Source organism: Protopterus annectens, chromosome 6.part0 (assembly GCF_019279795.1).
Source record: "Protopterus annectens isolate FY-2018-M chromosome 6.part0, PAN1.0, whole genome shotgun sequence".
Taxonomy (NCBI): domain Eukaryota; kingdom Metazoa; phylum Chordata; order Ceratodontiformes; family Protopteridae; genus Protopterus; species Protopterus annectens.
The window spans coordinates 1,321,716,782-1,321,730,482 of record NC_056737.1 but is presented as its reverse complement, the minus strand read 5'-3'; the positions used below and the strand labels follow the sequence as shown (position 1 = coordinate 1,321,730,482).

The following is a 13,701-nucleotide window of genomic DNA, read 5'->3' as shown; positions in this document are numbered from 1 at the left end:
GGGTATTGTAGAAAAACTTACCAGCTTAAATGTAAACCCATATGTCACAAGATGGGTTGCAAACTGGCTTAAGGACAGAACCCACAGGGTTAGAGTTGCTGGCGCTATGTCAGACTCCAAGCCGGTCACAAGTGGTGTCCCACAGGGCTCGGTCCTTGGCCCCCTATTGTTCGGCATCTACTTCTCAGAAGTACAGGCCAACATGGGAGGACTTTGGCTGACAAAGTTTGCAGACAACTGCAAACTGGGCGCCATAGTGGAAAGTGCATCGGACACGGATATCCTTCAGAAGGGACTCACAGAAACAGATAGCTGGTGCCAGAGCCATGGCCTGAAGTTAAACACCAAAAATGTATAGTCATACCCTTCGGGAAAAACAAGGTAACCCCAAGCTACCATATAGGTGGCAATCCACTAAGCACAGAAGAGGTTATCAGGGACCTGGGGACCCAGGTTGACAGTGGCCTTTCTTTTGACACTCACGTTGCTAAAGTGGTTAGAAAGACCTTCTACATTGCCCACCTGATCATGAAGGGATTCACATCCAGATCTAGTGAGGTCATTGTTCCCCTGTACTCTTCACTTATCAGACCAATGATAGAGTACAATGCCCCATTTGGGATGTATCTCACCCGACATCTGCAGCAATTGGAGAGACCCAAAAAGTTCCTCACCAAAAGGATAAAGGGACTCCAAAATCTGTCATATGCTGCCAGATTGAAGAAACTCCAGCTCTATTCAGTTGCATACCGTCTGCTCAGAGGTGACATGTGCCTGACATACAAGGCCATGTCCAACCCGGAATTAATGGACATGCTCCACCTCAAAAAATCCAAATCCACCAAAACCACTAGAGCAAGCGACTTAAACCTTAGCACGGATATAAATAGGACGTGCTGGAGGGATAGATTTATCACTCAGAGACTCCCTATGCTGTGGAATAAAATCCCGGTCCATGTGAGGCAGAGCACCTCGCTGGCTCTGTTCAAGAGAAATCTTGACCTGTGGATGGGAGATCGTAGGTTTATCCCGGGAATCATCTCTGTGTCACTGCTGGACAGAGGCACAACATTTTTTCATATAAGGGGTGGCGTAAGCCACAAAAATTTGGGCTAGGCTTATAAATGCCTTAGGCAGATAGGTTTATACTAGGCTATTTGAAACAATGTTACACTACATACAATGACCTAGCCATACCTAAAATTATCTTAACACTGCAAACAGATCTTTAATACAGGAAAACTCTTTGCAAAAATGAAAGGGCATGGCTCACCAGGTTCAGAAGGTTTATCTCTACAATTTGTACTTCTTGAAATCTCATTTGTCATTCCCCTTACGATCCTAATAAAACAATAGCCATCAGGGACGGTCTGCTTCACAGGTTATGGAATGTTTCACATTTTAAACTTCCTCACAAACACGAGATATGTCAGACTCTAGCTACAAGCCTACAGCCATCCTAAGCTCCATAGTCAAAACGGTTCAATAACTTATCAATGCACCTACTGAAGTGAATGTTGGACAGAAAGATACTTAATAAAAAAAAGTCTCTAGCCAAACTATCTGAGCTTCTCACGAAATACAAAGCCCTACAAATGGACAATGAATATCTGAGTGAATGCCTTAAGAGGTACATTGTTCCAAAGGGTCCGAGAATTTCTAAGTACTCTAACAACATACACAAAGGTTCCGACTGTTACAATGAACAGTTAGAAATTTTCAATAAACATGGCTTGGACATTGTGAGAGTTACAGTGAAACAAAATGAGATTTCACAGAGTAAATTGCGTGTAGAGATTGATTTATTAAATAACCATATAACAAATGATTTAATGTTCACAGTGGAGGCAGAGAAAAAGAAATACTTTGAGGTTTTTGATAATGTGGATGAGAAATGTAGTATTAACATCAATACGAAAATTAAAAAAATGGAAAGATTTATATGAATATAAAACCAAGACTTGTTACCCTGATCAAAAAAATCTGTTAATTCTGCCATGAATGAAAACCATCTGAGTATCCCCCGCTTCGCAAGTCAGAAAGAATGAAAACCATCTGAGTATCCCCCGCTTCGCAAGTCAGAAAGAATCATGAACAAACAGGCCCCTCAGTACTTTCAGGGGTACAGTGCTGCAGCAAAGCGTATATGGGGAGGGGGAGGAGGGGGACGTATGAGATATTGACAGAACATGAAGATGTAAATGTTTTCAGAGACCCCTTGCAAGTTGACACTTCTTCTGTAGGTATCAAATATACTTTGGGTAATTTCAGCATCTTTAAATTATTCTGATTATGAACTCACTCCTGCCTTTTTTGGGCTTTTATCTAAAGGGTTCAAGTTTGTCCCACATACCAGAGGAGATGTTTCCAAGTATATTATGGATTTTAATTTGTTTATACGTAAAATGAACTTAAATAACCTTGCAGGGGAACTCATCCCTTCATCAGGGAGAAGAACTTGGGCGCAGAAGTGTCTTTAACACCCCCACCCATCCTCAACTTAGAAATTTTGAGGTACTTATGGAAAATGAGTTCAGAAAACACAGCACTCGGGGACTTAATAGAAAGGCTTTTAAATTTAAATAAGGATGAATGGACCCTATTAAAATCAACTGAAGGCTGATAGGAGTATACAGATTATGAAGCCTGACAAAGGCGGAGGAGCTGTGCTTAGGAGTTCAGTAACATATGAAGGTAAAATACTGAACTTGGGGGATCTTGACACATACAGGAGGGTTTCAAAGAAGGAGATCAATATTGCCTATAAAAGGATTGCTATGGCCCTGTATGACTTACTGATGGAAGGGTTGATAGACACTTATCACTATTTGAGTAACACTAGACCTAAGGTAACCAATATCTTTGGAATCCCAAAAGTGCATAAGGATCTTTTAGATCCTCCATTGTTTGTGCAGAGGGATCCAAAACTACACCCCTAGCTAAATATTTAGATACAAAGCTTAAATCCCATGGACAGAATAAAAAACAAATTTTAAAGGATTCATGGGAATTCTTACGCAAAATATTCGACTTGGATTTGGACTCCTTCAACAGGTCCTTTTTGTCACTATTAACATCAAGGACCTTTTCTCCATAATACCTCATTCCAAGGGTATGGAATGGCTGGAATTGTATTTTAACAGATGAGGTTCAAACTCCCCTTACTGATTTACACATTATTTTGGGACTTATGGACTTGGTTCTCAAAAACAATTTCCTGTATTTCGGTGGGGAATTTTTTTCGCCAAGTAAAAGGGGTCTCTATGGGGGGCAAATTGTGCCCCCACCTATGCGAATCTTGTTTTGACTTGGTGGGAAAAAGTTTTTATTCTCCAATCTGAATACAGACATTGTTGGCTAAAATAAGTTAGGTTCCTAGATGACATTTGTATCTGCTGGGTAGAGACAGAGGGCAAGTTAAATGAATTTCTGAAATACTTGGATACGACGACAGAACTTTTAAAATTCACACATTCTATTTCTAGAGAGAGTCTGTAAATTTCTTAGATGTCACGTCAGAAAAGACAGCAAATGGATTATTTTTAGAAAGGGGATACCCGGATCAACTCATTGATCAAAAATGAAGTGATGGCCAGTAGAGAGGAAATTTTTTTCATGTTCTGAGGAGGGATAGAGAATGTGATTCACAGTATCTTTCTGCTTGACCAATTAGCTATGATGCTAGTAGAGCTTTCATTATTGAATTCAATATTAATATTTTAGACCTTAACAATATTGCGAAAAATGAATGGAAGAGGTTTATGGGCTTTACTGACCTACCATGCTCAAAGGCCCCAAAGTTTGAAGAATTTATTGGAATGGTGCTAAGGGACCCCCCCAGCACTAGACGTTAAGGGACATTTAGATGTGGGGCATGCCAACAGTGTCAACATGTGTCCAACCAAGAGAGTTTAGTACTGATAAGCTGGGGTAGAACACTCAAAAGTCATCAATACCACAATTGTAATAGTGAGAGAGTGGTGTACTTGGCAACGTGTTCTCAGTGTGCCTCATTTTATGTAGGCAAAACAGAGCGCAAACTAGAGACACACATATATGAACATATTTATGATATTAAAAATAAAAACAATACTAATGCTCTCTTTAAACATACTATTTCATGTAGTCAAGCCAGGTTTAACTTTTTTGTTCTTGAAAGTATCCCACTTGACAGAGGGGGGCCCTGGGAGACCTGCCTTGAATACAGGGAACTGTACTGGCAGGTCTCTTTGGAAGCAAGCAGACAGCCAGGGTTAAATAGATACATTTCCATTTTACCACTTTTAAAATTATGAGCTGCCAAATTATAAATGGGGCACTAATGTAGGCATTTATAGTTTTATCTTCAAAATTGGGCCAGGTTACACTTTCAAATACAAAATTTTACTTCTAGGTTTTGCCAGTAGATGGTGCTAACCTTATATTTTTTAAACATTTAATTTATACAATTTTTAGTGGAACATATTTTTTTGTGAGTTAGACATTTCTATTTATCTAAGGAATTGTATTTAAATATATTACACTGATTTTTTTTTTTTCAATTAAATTACTTTTTTTTTTAAATGTCTTGCATTGTAAAAACAGAGTAATCTATGTAGGTTTAAATGAATGAACTAACTAAAGAAGTGTTATTGATTGGTTAATTTACTTTCCACCGGTTATAAAAGTGGTCAGAATTTATTGTTTTCTTGTCTGATGAAGTCTGTGGATGGAGACGAAAATGTATGAGAAATTGGAACATTAACGTGAATAAACAGTGTGGTTGTTTTACAGTCTTGTTGTTTCAATTACCACAGGAGCTTGTCCATGCCTACCACTCTGTTTGGATTTATTAGTGATTTAGTAGTGGTGGTATTCTCTTTTTGCTTTGAGTTATACCCAAAATTATCTTACACTGCAAAGAGATCTTTAATACAGGAAAACTCTTTACAAAAATGAAAAGGACATGGCTCACCAGGTTCAGATTGTTTATCTCTAAAATTTATACTTCTTGAAATCTCATTTGTCATTCCCCTAACAATCCTAATAAACAATATAGTCATCAGGGAAGGTCTGCTTCACAGGTTATGGAATGTTTCACATTTTAAAACTTCCGCACAAACATAAGACATGTCAGACTCTAGCTACACGCCTGCAGCCATCCTAAGCTCTATAGTCAAACTCCTTCAATGTTATCATCCACAAGGAGCTGATAGCACACATTTAAGGCCGCAGATATCTTAAGCATCTCCCAACATAGTTTTAAGGGCTTGCTGTAAACACTGCAACATTACTATGCCCAAATATTTTAGCAAAAGAGTGAGTAGTATCACAACTATTTAAAACATTCAAAACTTTCATCCATTCTACACCAATACAAAGGCTGACAGTTTCTGGCTTGCATGAGAATGACATTAACAATTTTAAAGCCATTTCACTGGGAGAGGATTAAACAGGGGAATGGAGCTCTCCCCGGAACCCAATATGACAAAAGAATGCCTCAAGCCTCTTTCAATGACCTTCTGCACTTTATGCCAACTCCGTCCTAAACTATGGGAAAGCAATTTAACCACTTTTCAATATACACAGTTGCACCACGCTCTAATACAGGCAATTCAAGTTCAAAAGGAAGCCAGGCTAGATTCTCTATACAAGAGGAATGGCTACGTTGCAATATATTTCAAATGCAAAACAGCACTACAATGTTACATATATTAAAGGATTCTACTGCTTTATACTGTCAGTTAAGGCAAGAAGCAGCTGAAGATGCTCCCTGCACTTAAACGGGAAATTATTTAGTGATGATCCCACACCAAACCTTCTTCCTCACTGAACAAATAAACTTACCCATAAAAAATGCAATCAATCTCTTGATATTATATACAAGGACAGCCATTTCTTCACCTCCTCTTCCACAAATGAGTAGACTTGCTAATCTCTAGGTTATTCTTTGGCTGTATTGTGTATAAACACTGCATATAAATTACTAACTAAATCAGAATGTATTTACTATGGCAAAAATGTGGAGGTGCAGCACCCAACAGGATAAAAGCACTCAACCTAAAACAACCCATAGGACAAATAAAGTCTGCCAAAGCCAAATTTGAGGCAAGTTTGGCCTCGCAGGCCAAGGACAACCACAAAGCATTCTTTAGCTATGTCCGCAAGCTCAAAGGCAATACACACTTGTGTGCACAGCTCATCGCAAATGAAGCCACCTATACTGAGCCAGAAGATATAGAAAACCTCCTGGCTGATGAATTCAACTTTACTCCTCTCTTCCCTCAACCTTCCCTCAGGAAATATCAAATATAACTCCCCCTACTAATCACTAAGGAACAGGTCCTCAATGCTCTCTAAGACCAAGAAGACTCCATCAATGGGCCCAGACAATATCCCAGTATGCCTTCTAAATAACATGAAACATGACCCATCAGGGCCTCTAGAATTACTATTTTAACTGTAGCCTCCAAACAAGCTTCCTGCCTCATGAATGGGGAAAGGCATCAGTCATCCCTCTGCACAAAGTTGGGCCATCTACAGACCCTGAAAACTACAGATCCACAAGTCTCACTAGCCCTGTATGTAAAGCCATAAAGAGAATTATCATGGAGATCATCAACAGATATAGTAAACCTCCAGACACTGGACCCAACCCAGTTTGGTTTCATCAAGGGCAGATCATGCCTATTCAACCTGGTGGACTTCTTTGAGGTTGTCACCAAAGCAATGGATGAGGGCAAAATCATTCATACTGCCTACCTTGACCTGGCCAATGCATTTGACACACTACCCCTCTCGGGCATTGACAATCTCAAGAGATTAGGTACAAACCCATATGTCACCCAGTGGATAGCCAACTGTCTCACAGACAGGACACAGGAAGTTAGAATTTAGGAGTCCACCTCTACAAAGAGGCCAGTCACAAGTGGAGTCCCTCAGGGATCGGTCCTTGGACCGTTCCTTTTTGGCACTTACTTCTCAGAAGAAGTCAAAGCCAATGTCAGTGTTCTCCAGCTGACTAAATTGGCAGATGATTAAATATCAGGAGCTGTCATTGAATCTCCTACTGGCACAAATGTTCTCCAGGAGGGGCTGACACATACAAATAACTGGTGTCAGAATCATGGACTAAAGCTAAATGCCAAGAAATGAATAACAGTATCCTTTGGGAATTCATCCATCCCTGGTAACTACCATATTGAAAACACAACCCTTAGAGTTGACCCAGTAGTCAGGGACTTAGGGACACACACAGATAGTAATCTAGCCTTTGATCATCACGTGTCTACACTGGTGAGGAAATCATTCTATGTTGTGCAACTTATACACAAAGGTATGGCATCCAAGTCCAAAGAAGTCATTGTTCCACTGTATTCAGCATTCATTAGACCCATCATTAAGTACAATGCCCCCTTTGGTATGTACCTAACCAGGCATACCCAGCAACTGGAACTACCACAGAGATTCCTCACTAATAGAATACAAGACACAAGTAATATGTCCAAGACACAAGTAATATGTCCTATGATGGTCGCCTCAAGGCCCGCCTCAAGGCCCTATCCCTGTAGTCTGTCTCCTACAGGCTTTTGAGGGGAGATCTATGCCTGGCATACAGGGCTTTGTCAGACCCCACTCTGATGGACCTCATGCATATCCACAAAACACACAGTCCATAATTACCCCTTCTTAAAACTTAAACCTTGCTTATCATATAAATAGGACCTGCTGGAGAAAGAGGAATATATCCCACAGACTACCCAGTCTATGGAACAGGCACCCCATATAAATAGGACCTGCTAGAGAGAGCGGCATATATCCCACAGACTACCCCATTTATGGAACAGGCTTCCCCCATCCATGCGAAGCAGAATTTCTCCATAACCCAATTTAAGTGCAATCTAGACAATTAAGATGGGGAAAACTGAAATTCATCCCTGGTTTGGCACCCATGTCTCTAATGCAAACAGGTAACGTGTAAATGGTTCATCTGCCAAGCCCCTGCTTACACTTATCAAGGGTGTCAGAACTCGTCAGAGGTTCGAGATGCATGGCTAGGCTTAAAGGCCCTTGTAGTCATTAGCCTGGTAAACGACTATGCACCTATGAAGGAGGAATAGTTAACAACCAAACCATGTCCGTAAACCGTCCAGCTCTAAAGCCCAGATCTCTACTATCCCTTCCTGCATCCCAAGGTATCCCAGCCGCATCATCACTTCTTGAAATTATGTTAACTTCTAGAATTCTAGGATCAGGAAGGCAAAACCTCAAACAAACCAGGATTACAAAATTCATTTGGAAATTTACCATTTCGAAACCCAGTGCAACATGCATGCCTAACATTAGACACTACTGGCTCACCGGCTTTCAAAATCTCTACCTAACAAAGCTAAAATATTATTTTACACATCAAAACAAATGTGTAAAAATAAAAAGATGACAGCAAATCAGATGATAAAAAAAAAATGAAATGCTGACAAAATATAACTGGGCACAGCAACTAATATCAATATCACCTTAAAATGTGTTTATATTGCTTTTCATACAAAAGTGGAATGCATGAACACCTTTAAAAATATTAAGAATATAATCATAAAATCAATTTTTGTCCATAGAAATATATAGATTTGATCTTCCTTATGTTTTAAATAAAACAGTCAACAGAACAAAGAATTAGGTTAATTGCATGTCTTATAATTAACTGTATGTTGATGCCAGACATTTTTGCCTGTGTCCTGGGCTGTGACTGAAAAGGGTCCACATACTAGTCCAATCACCTAGTAAACACATTAAAAATATGAATGCTCTTAACATGGGGGGAAAAACAAAAATCACATTTGCCACAGACTATCCTTGCAGCAACAAAATTGAAGGATCTACAGACCAACTTACTAACCTGGTAAAGAAACACAAATGTTTTCCAACACTATGCAAATTGCATTTTTACCACCTTTGAAGTAATCAAACTTTAATGGTCCTGTATTTGCACAATAACAATGTGTCCTAAAATTTACACTTATTCATACTGCATTCTATTACTCACTCATTGATGCCACCGGAAATTGGCCTTAACCCAGCACGTTCCCTGTAATCAAACCATAAACAAAAGCAAATGTAGGCCCATGCTAATAAAAAAACAGGCAAAACAAAATCAAATCCAATTTTCACTGTGCAGTAACATAAGAACAGCTGCATTAACATACCTTGCCCACAGTGGAACAGTGGTAGGTATTGTAGTCTTTCAAAGCAAACAAATACCAAGACCCATAATCTAGAATACACAAGCACATCAAACTTAAAATGATCCCCTGAATGCACTGCCACACAAAGAATGGCGAAAAGTACTTCAAGCACTCCATGGTGTGTGTGCAGTAGCTAACCAAACTTGTCTCAGCTATATGTTCAAGTCCACAAGTGACATACAAACATGGTGAATATTAAAACCTGAAAAGCAAATTCAGTATGCCTTTTCATTTAGCATATTAAAATGCATTTTATATATAACAAAAATAAATAAATAACACACAAATGTGACTGTTACTAAACGTAGCAAATATAACCACATATGACAAGTGTCCTTACTGAAGCGCTTGTCCCAGTGCATTCTTAGTGGTGTGTAACGTACATTGTTCTGGTCATTTAAATGGCAAGTGCCGGACCTCCCACTAACAGCCATATGAACTCCAACTGAAGCCATACTTGTCAACTGTCCAGATTTTCTCAGAATAACCAAATGTTTGCCTTGTTTTTGGTCTGACGTTATAAAACCTGCAGTTTTCTGGCAAATCAGTGAATAATAATGTCACCAAGTCACAACAGACAATTGACTCAGACTTAATATCCATGAGAAAATGCATGCTAATGCAAAATTCAAAGGGGGATATTCCAGGGGGACTAAAGACTTATCTTCTCTTTGTCGATAATTTAAACTGTATACCTCAACGGATGAGGAACTGAAAGCACAACTGCAAATTGTCAAAACTTTTTCTGATGATACAAGAATGGCATTTGCACATTTATCAAGACCAAATGAAACCTTTAAAGCAAGAAAACAGCATCACCAGGAAAACAGTCTGGGACAAGAATGTGATATAAAAGAACTTGAGCAAGAAGGGGTGTATAAATATTTGGGAATTGATGAAGGATCAACAATAAAACATGAACAAATACGAATAAACCTTAGTAAGGAATACTTCAGAAGACTTGGAGTTGACATCTAAGAGCAAAATGCAAGCTATAAACCAATTTGCTCTTCCTGTCCTAAACTTACAGTTTTGAAGTGACTGACTGGCCCCAAAACGTGTTGGACAGGAAAACAAGGAGGACACTTCATGCTCACCAAAAGATTTATAAAAATTAGTGCATACCAAGATTATATATTCTCCGTTCCGAAAGAGGGATGTGCCTCCTTGAAACAGATTACTGTATATATCTGCAACCGTGGGACTCCACACATCTGCTGACCTCAAGACCCAAATGTAGTGAAAGTTTTGAAACATGAGGAGAATAAATCTAAGATGACTTCCTTGCTTATCTAGCAGAAGCATCTCGCTGTCAAGCAGGAATGGAAATCAAACCAGTAGTAGATAAAAACTAAGGCAGTAACTAAATGTGACCAAAAAAAAAAAAACAAAAGAAAGAATATAAGGTGAAGGACCAGATGAGAAGGCAAGAAATGTGGAAAACGCATAAATATAGTTGCAAGTATAGAAAACTTCTGGAAGAACCTCATGCGATTAGGAACTAACTCAGAAATGGTTAAGGGGAGGAGAATTCAAACCAAGAGATGAAAGATCAATATTGGCAGCCCAAGATAGTGGGCTATGTACACACTGGTTTATAAAGTCCATTGAACACGTGGGAGAAACGGACAAATGTAAGTTTTGTAAAAGCTAACAGGAACCAGTCGCACACCTCATTGCTAGTTGTGACATACTAATGACAGAAGGACTGTATACTGAAAGGCACAATAATGTGGCAAGACTGTTGCACTGGGGATTGTGCTAACATTATGGTATTGAAGTGGATGAAAAACACTGGAAATGAGGCACAACGCATCACAGAAAAAGAAGTTTACATCACATGAGATCACCCATTACCAACAGTTCAAAAGACAGATGCTAGAAAACCGGATATAGTGGCCCATGAAAAGAAGACAAAAATAGCACTGATCATTGAACTTGCCAAACCCAGTGACTACAGTCTCTTGCGTACAGAGACACAACTTCATAAAATATAAGGATCCATAGACAGAAACATCAGCAATGTGGAAAAAAAATACACAGTCCCAATTGCAGTAGGAGCAACAGGTCTTGCACTTTTAATCGTACTTTGACTTGGGAATGAGTCTATACTCATAATGGTATTAGAAACTCTAAAAGATTAGGCCCACTGTGCCGCCGCCACCCCCTCCACATTATTTACACTGTTCAAAATTCTTGTACTTGCAGACAGGTATGATCAAAACCCTTCTAGAACCTGATCTGTCACTTAAAAGTTCCTCACAGTTTCAGAGCATCAAGCCATGTTCTCTAACCCTAATGCTCCTACTCCTTCCCATTCTCCACAGTTCAGTTATCAGGAAATTTAGATTTGGAGTGCGTGGTTTGGGAATAGGGTTAGGATGGAATTAGAAGTTGGGGAGAAGGTGCAAGTTTTAGGGCTAGAGTTCAAGTTCTTTAAGGACTATGTGCACAGTTTGTCAAGACCAAATTACTAGGAGGTTGAGCACTTTCCCTTTCAATAACCAGAAGAATGTGCATTTACCGACTTAAAATATACAAAAAAAAATCATAACAGTTTACATTAACAATAAATTACAAATATTTCCAAACAAGCACTTTAGCAGCAACACACTGGGTCAATTACACCTTATCTAAATATGACAGCTCATTAATAGCTGTCAGTGAATATGGTTATGCACAAACCTTCTCAGTCCGGCTCAGAGGGTACTGAAATTACATTGTGCTACAGTGTCTATAAATATAACAATGTCCGGTATTGGGAATCACAGTTAAGCATAGGTTCATAGGTTCATACTAGGCTATCTGCCCTAGGGCATTTACCTAGCCAGAGTTGTGTGGCTTTCACCACCCCTTAGGTTGAAGAATACTATACCCATTAGTTTGCCGTGCCTCTGTCCAGCAGTGATACAGAGATGATCCCCGGGGTAAACCTACGATCTCCCATTCACTGGTATAGGTTCATAGGTTCACACCAAGTGAAGCACATATATATTTTACACACACATCATATGTATTGTTCTGTCTGGAGATGACAAATTAGCTTCTCAACCTAGCTTAGGTGGGGTAGTACACTAAAATTATGCAACATTTTCTTCGTGCTTTATATTTATAAGGGGGTTCGGAAAGAACAGTTACAATTAACATCATCTTAAAGGATAAATAACGTATTATATGCTTGAAGCAAACAGCTACCATTACACTGTTTCAATATGCATATCAAAATAAGTACTCCGAATGGTGAAAATGATCGTCTCTAAGCTTTGACTTTAGTTTATACCCAGCATTCTCCTTACGTGCACAACTAAGTCAGTTACATATTACTTTACACAATTCCTAGTGAGGATCAGAAAAGCAAACTAGATTCCGGAGCGTTAGTACTATCGCAGAACGAATGCGGTTTAAAACGGACAAATGAACTGTAAAAAACCATCTGCTCAGTAAACATGCACTGCTTTTCAGGGTCTTCTCCACTGTAAACTGTACACGCTCAGTGCTCCAGAATGGGATACTGGAGCACCGGCAGTCCAGAAATATGCTCAATGTACTGCAGAAACCTACACGATGATTCATAAAACAGTGACTGTTCACGAAACCTGATAATCTACAAACTACCAACCTGCTCAAAACTGCCCATTTTATTCTGCCTATTAAATAATGGACATTTGACGAGAACACACCAATGGCCTGATGCATACACTACTGCGTGGACTAGAGTGTGCATCACAATCCAGACTGCAGATTACATAACATAATAAATAGTACCGTCCATCAAAAAGATTAAATTCTTACTGTCGACTGCTTTTATTATACACAATTAAGATTACTGCCTGTGGCAACGGGGTGGGCGTAGATGTATACATATGTATTCATACTTTAACATTATCATAAATAATTACAGTTGCAGTCCATTTCAGGCGACCAGCCCCCCATAAAGAACCGTACCTTATGCAGACATAACTAGCAACGAACTTGGAATAAAAATTATGCAGCCACCCCTGCAGACTCTTAATCAGTTAATTTTAAGAAGAGAGCCCACACTGCTCCGCGGGAAAATGCTACTCGCGCCAAAGAAGACAAGGTACGCTGGAAAGCGTTCACCTTTCACCCCATGACGAGATAACTCCGCCCTACTTACTCAGCCGCGAAAGGGAGCTTCAGAGAGTAAAACGTCACGGGAATGAATATTTGGCGGCAAGTTCTGTCTAATTTTGCTTGTGTTCTGGCTGCTAAGACTATAAGGGAGAGAAGAAAAGATGGATTGTGTTGTTACTTTGTGTTTTATACTGTGATTTATTATTTGTAATGTTATTTTATGTTTCTGTTAACTGAAACTATTTAGTATTTTCTAGAAGTAGGCATAATTATGTACAAGGAAAATGTTTAGGAAAGGTGGTACTATAACTGGTTTTGCAGTTGTAATACCTATCAACTGTCCCTGATTTTGAATCGGGTTTTAGCTATGTCAGTCTTAATCTCT

The 13,701-nt window shown here is 39.2% G+C and overlaps 1 protein-coding gene across 1 annotated transcript in view; it reads right to left on the bottom strand.

Moving 5' to 3' along the window:
• The window catches only part of RIF1 (replication timing regulatory factor 1), a gene marked incomplete in the record, with an annotated part of 1,305,990 nt that extends 1,292,657 nt beyond the window's left edge, over window positions 1–13,333 (bottom strand). Inside the window, 1 exon segment of the mRNA XM_044074885.1 lies at window positions 13,167–13,333.
• Window positions 13,334–13,701: the final 368 nt, after the last annotated feature.